We start from the raw sequence: 6,771 nt of genomic DNA on the forward strand, positions 1-6,771 counted from the left end.
ATTATTTCCTTCCTTTAGAGCTGAAGGAGCCACTAAGGCCCATAAAATGGACAAGACCCATTGCTAGATGTCCAATTCTGCCCAAGGCATTAGCAGGTCTGGCCTTGTATCACTCCATGATTAATGTTGGTTGTATCATGTTCTTTGGAAGGAAAATAAATGAAGAATTTTCTCACATTTGATCGGAATGAACATAATTAAAAATGAAATGCAACTGGGTCTGCAAAGAAATCAGTCACTTTAATTGGAAAGAAGATTCCTTGCCTCTATCGGTAATTGTGCTCTGGGTAATTTAAAATCAGAATCCATGACAATTTGTGATAAATTGGCTCCTTTTGGGCTAAAAAAGGTAAGAGGTTTTAATTACCTCTGGATTATTCCAGAATAGATGGCAAAGCTTGATCAGAGAGATATTGAGAGAGAGAGAAGCTAGTAGTGAGTAAAGAGTTATTGAATTTCTTTTTAAGTAAAATAGTTCATTTGATGTGACAAAAACAAGAGCTTGTGGTATTTGAAGTTCCAAGGATGTAAATTGGATTTTCTAAGAAAATAGGGAACTTGCATATAAGAAAAACTTTACGTACACAAAAGTCCTATAGTTAGGTTATAGAAGTTAGCCTTAGTTATTAGTGCATGAGAACATGGACAACGTTGGGCCTCCCTTGGGGGAAAGGATAGATTTTGTACTTTGAGTGTTAAACATATAAGTAATAGGCACTAAGTTTAAGAAAGTCTGAAGGTCATTGCTGGTGTTTTAGCCTTTGTTTCTATAGCTTGCCTAGGAAAACCTGAGGAACAGGCTGGATTTTAGGTTGATGCCCTCGGTTATAAACTTTGAATTGTGTGTGTTTATTTTCTACTAAGAGACCCAGTGCATGAATTCGTGCACCAGTGGGGTCCCTCAGCCTGGCCTGTGGGATCAGGCCGAAACCGGCTCTCCAACATCCCTCAAGGGGTCCCAGATTGCAAGAGGGCACAGGCCAGGCCGAGGGATCCCACCGGTGCATGATTGGGGCTGGGGAGGGACTTGGAGGTTAGCCAGCTGGGGAGGGACCACGGGAGGGTTCCAGGGTGCGTCTGGGTCCTGATCGGCCGGACCCCAGCAGCAAGCTAACCTACCGGTTGGAGAGTCTGCCCCCTGGTGGTCAGTGTATGTCATAGTGAGTGGTTGAGTGGCCTTAGCATATCATTAGCACATTACGTTTTGATTGGTTGAACGGCCGACCGGTTGACAGGAACAGCATATTAGGCTTTTATTATATAAGATATCTGTATAGGTGTAGATATAGGTATAGCTAGATACAATTTCAATTTCAAACAGAAAAGTTGCAGGATTAGTATAAAGAACTCACATATGTTTTATCTAGATTCATCAATTATTAACATTTAGCTTCATTTTCTTTGGTATTCACTTTCTTTCTATTATACCTTTTTTCCCCCCGAACCACTTAAGGATAAGTTGGAGACATTGTGCCCCTTCTAAACAGTGATGGTTTCCTAAGAGCAATGGCATTCCCTGACATAACCACAGCCTAGTGAGCTAAGTCAGAACTTTAACATCGATGCTGTTGACTCATCTACAGTCCATATTCACATTTTGCCACTGTTCCAGGAATAGCTTTTATAGCTTTTCTTTCCTTTTTATTTTTTAGCCCAGGAACCAGCCCACAATCATGCATTGCATTTAGTTCTCATGTCTCTTTTAGTCTAAATCTGAAACAGTTCTTCAACTTCTTTGTTCTTCAGGTCCTTGGCAGTTTGTGAAGAATATGGACCGGCTGGTGTATAGAATGATCCCCAATTTTGGGTTTGTCCTGTTTTACTTGTGATTGTTTCAGGTCATGCATTTTTTGCAAGGGTGCCATTGTGTCCTCAGTGCATCCTAACAGGTGTCTCATTGGTGTCTTGACTAAGGTGGTATCCCTGAGGTTTCTCCATTGTCAAGTTATTATTTGTCCCTTTGTCGTTAATAAAAAAAAAATTATGGAGAGATATTTTGAGACTCGATCCTGTTCTTCATCAAACTTTTCCCTAAAAAGGATAATACAGGTAGATTTATGTGATGTAGAAGGTGAAGTGATTTGCATATTTTCCACCAATGCAAAAAAAAAAACGCACACACAAAAAAACCCACCCTAAAATATAAGCAAAAGTATGCAAAAAAGTATATTGGGAAGTCAAAAGCTGGAGGATATATAGTCCAGGAGCCCTGAGAGTCACAAGCATGTTTTGAGAATGTGAATAGTGTGGCCCAGTGTGCTTTTGGTGAACCAGGAAAGAGGGGAAGGCATCTCTTGGTCAGGATTTAAGGACCAACTTGTAGAATTTTCAAGTCGAATGTGTTGTCTGTTTTCTCTCTCAATATTTTTAGAAGCACAACCCTTTGGCAATGCAGACCTCTAATGGGTAGATCATGAACCACACAGCCTGATTATACTTTGAAAGATGTCATATAACAACCTAAAGTTAAATTTGTTCCTGATTATTTTAGCCTGACAAAATAGCCCCTAAGAGAAATATAACATCTTGGCTTCCATCAAGCCAGATAAAAAGCCAAAGGCATCTTAAATGCCTGAGAAATGAAACTTGAGTTTGAAATATGAGAAATGTAAGAAGTTACAGGTCATTCTTGGGGGTGGTGTTTGGCGGGGAGGGATAGTTATCTTATCCAGCAAAGTGAAAGGTACCTTCCTGCTCCTGCCCCCACTTTAAAACCATAGTTTCTTTAGGTTGAAGGCAGAATCTTCAGGAGTTCTTGGGAAATGACAGCTGAGCAGGTTAGTAACCTCAGATAGCAAGCATCCTACCTAATAATAGACAAATATGCAAATTGACCACACCTTTGCTACGCCCAAGCCACACCCACCAGCCAAGCCATGCCCACCAGCCAATCAGGACGAGTATGCAAATTACCCCAACAAATATGGCGGCTAATTTGTATATCAAGACAGCGTAGAAAGAAGCCAAGAGCTGCAGAAGGGAGCAAAGCTGCGGAGAAGCAAGCAAGCCGGGGGGAGGAGAAGGGAGGAGCGAAGGCGGGGCGGGGGAGAAGGAAGGAGAGCAGGCGGGGTGGGGGAGAAGGGAGGAGCGGAGGCGGGGCTGGGGGAGAAGGGAGGAGCGGAGGTGGGACTGGAGAAGGGAAAAGCAGGCGGGCTGGCAGAGAAGGCGGGGCGGGGGAGAAGGGAGGAGAGCAGGCAGGTTGGTGGAGAAGGCAGGGCGGGGGAGAAGGGAGGAGCGGAGGCGGGGCCAGGGGAGAAGGAAGAAGAGCGGGCAGGCTGGAGGAGAATGGAGAAAAGCAGGGGGGCTGGCGGAGAAGACGGGGCGGGGGACAAGGGAGGAGAGCAGGCAGGGCAGGGTAGAGTGCAGCAGGAAACCCTATTGCAGGATTTTTCCTGCAACGGGAACACTAGTTCTATTATAAAATACATTGGGGAAAATACTTTCAATTCTCTTCCCCTCCACACCCCCCACCTCCCCCCCAACCCCGACTTTCAAATTTCTGATGCATTTAAAGCTAGGGTAGTCTTACACATTTTCTAAAGAAATGTATTGGGTTTTTGTTTTTTTTAATTGATTTCAGAGAGGAAGGGAGAGGGAGAGAGAGAGAGAGAAACATCAATGATGAGAGATCATTGATAGGCTGCCTCCTGCACACCCCACTCTGGGAATCAAGCCCACAACTCAGGCATGCACCCTGACCAGGAATCAAACAGTGACCTGATTGATGCTCAACCACTGAGCCACGCTGGCTGGGCTAAAGAAATATGTTCAAATTAAGGCTCTAGCTGACTGTCTCCCAGTCCCTTCCCCCAGTAAGCAATGCCCAATTCTTCCAGCAGCACATTGTTCAAGGCTATTCAGTGTTTTCCATGGGCAAGGTTCTTGTGGATCCAGGGGCAAGCAAAAATAACCAAGGTATTAATATCAATTAGGATTTTGTTGGTTATAATAGAAAACATGATCCAAAGTGGTTAAAGGAAAATAAAAGGAATTTATTGAATGATATAACGGAAAAGTCTGAAGGCAGGGCCAGGCCAGGTCTGGTTTGCAGAGACCCATGATATCTCACCTTTGGGTCTCCCTCATGTCATGCTTCGTGATAACCACTGTGGCGACATTGTCTATGTCTGTGTCTCTTACTTCTCAGCCACAGTGCCCAGGCTTGCCTTGCCTGAGTTGCCCTAGGTCAGGCTCTCATTCCTGAACCAATTAGTAGGGTCTGGAGGAAGCATGTACTTCCTCCAGATGGCTGGAATTCATCAGGGCCCATCCTTGGAGCTGAATTGGCGGCCAACTCCACCTAAACCATATGGAAGCCTGGTCCGTTTGCCAAATAAATTCTGCTTTCTGTTGCCTTCATTGGAACTCAGCCTAGGTGGAGAGGCAGACAATAAACAAACGGATACAAGATGTGAAGTAGAGGAACGGAGCTGTGAGACTGGGGGATACAGTCCAGGAAGTCGGAAGTGACATTTGAGTTGAGATCCCAATGGTAGAGCAGGAGTTAATCAAGAAAAGAGATTAGAGAGAGATGAGCAATTTGTGCATTTTTTTTTTGGGGGGGGGCGCTTCATTTTATTTTCTCTTTGGAGGGTTGGTAGTGTAATACTCTACTGAGCACCCACGTGGTACCCTGTAGAGGCCGCAGTTCCTAAGGGTGACTGCAGGAAAGCACCAGCTGGCTGCAGGTGGCCACAACCTCCGGATCAGATGAGCACCTTGGCCCACCAGTGCCTGGGGCACCCTCTTGCTGGAGTCTGAGGCCAGCAGGGCTGGGGCTTGGACAGTGACTATTAACCAACCAGTATGGAAGTAGAGAAACATGTAAGTAACTGGTGTGGCTGCAGGAGTGTGTTCCTGCTGGATTTCAGCCCCGAGTGTACCTCATTCTGGGCCGCTTCTCACTGTATACCAACCATCAAGCCTTCCTTATGTGATATTCGGTAAACATATAGGTGACTGTGTCTCTGGCTGGGTAGCTCAGTTGGTTAGAGCGTTGTCCCCATATGCCAAGGCTGCAGGTTTGACCCCCGGTCAGGGCACACAAAAAGCTACCGTTGAATGCATAAATACATGGAACAACAAATCAATGTTTCTCTCTCTCATCCCCCTTCTTCTCTTTAAAAATCAATCAATTGCCCTAACCAGTTTGGCTGAGTAGATAGAGCATTGGCCTTCGGACTCAAGGGTCCCAGGTTTGATTCCGGTCAAGGGCATGTACCTTGGTTGCAGGCACATCCCCAGTGAGCGGTGTGCAGGAGGCTGCTGATTGATGTATCTCTCTCATCAATGTTTCTAACTCTCTCTCCCTCTCCCTTCCTCTCTATAAAAAAATCAATAAAATATATTTTAAAAAATAAAATAAAAATAAAAATCAATCAATCAAAAATACTTTGAATAGGTAGATGACTATATTGATAGCATGGGGAAGTAATCTACATTGATGCTTGATCGATATTGATATTTCACCCCAGAGCAAATTAGCAAATCCCTCCCTGGGTTCTGCAGAGCATCTTTGGCACTGATTTCAACTAAAGGCTCTGGAAGTTGAATCAACAACTGCCTGAGGTTTGTGAGGTGAAGGGTCTCTGCCTCGAGTCACATGTTCATTCCATTGTAGATTTGGAAGCTCACATGGAAAAACTAAAGCCAGTGTTGTGTTTTGTTTGAACTATCCAGTACTTATGGACACATTAACAATCATGAGATTAAGTACTAACATCTTCCACCTTGCCCGAATCTTTAGTATTTGTTACCTACCTGGCCCTTGGGTAATGGGTCTGCAAATAGCAAAATTTAAGGTAAAGAGAAGAAGACATTTGGTCATCCCTGGCACCACCCTCTGGCCTTTTCCACTGTTTTAACTCCTGGAGCAGGAGCGCCAACTTTACAGCTGTGGGAAGGACTCTGAAAACGGAGCCAGAGCAGCCCCCAGACCAGTTGATGTTAGTCTGTTAGCTTTGTGCAGGCTGAAAGCATTAACTAATCATTTCCAGCCTTAGCGGGTTTGGCTCAGTGGATAGAGTGTCAGCCTGCGGACTGAAAGAGTCATGGGTTCGATTCCGGTCAAGGGCACATGCCCGGGTGGCAGGCTCAATCCCTCGTAGTGGGTGTGCAGGAGGCAGCCGATCAATAATTCTCTCTCATCATTGATGTTTCTTTTTTTTTTTAGCAAGAGAAAATAACCAAATTTAATACACACTTATATGGGAACCCTGCATATAGGAGAGAGTCAGAGACCCCACATGCAGGAGAGCCTCAGAGATAGGAAGGGGCTGAGGTACATAAGACATCCGGTGCTAGGGATGAGGCAATGCACCTTGGGGGCTTCAAAGGGTCATTGCAGAGTAATAAGAACAGACATTCAGTGCAGGGGGCCTCGAGGTGCAGCTCCAAACCGTCAGGGCGTCGTTTCTGCTGGCCGAGGCAAGTCCCATGTGAACCCAGTTTCAAGGAGAAAGGGACTCTACCTCCTGGTAGGAGAAGCTACGAAGTCACAGTGCAAGAGGTGAGGGAGGCTACAAGGCGACTATCTGGAGCCACATTTGTGATTCTTTGGGAAGAAAGACGATTGCCACCTTCTTCAAGGAGGTGCTTACAAACCGTTTTTCAAACATCCTAGGTAGCCTATAAATCTCCATGTCTGGTCTGGTGGTCCCCCAAAATTCCCAATCGATTTTGGTGAAGGGACAAGTTGTGGCAAGTGTTATCTCTAAATGGGTGGTTTTATTACTGACATCACACTGCCCTCATACATTATTTATAAGGTTT

This window comes from Eptesicus fuscus, chromosome 15, assembly GCF_027574615.1.
Source record: "Eptesicus fuscus isolate TK198812 chromosome 15, DD_ASM_mEF_20220401, whole genome shotgun sequence".
Taxonomy (NCBI): domain Eukaryota; kingdom Metazoa; phylum Chordata; class Mammalia; order Chiroptera; family Vespertilionidae; genus Eptesicus; species Eptesicus fuscus.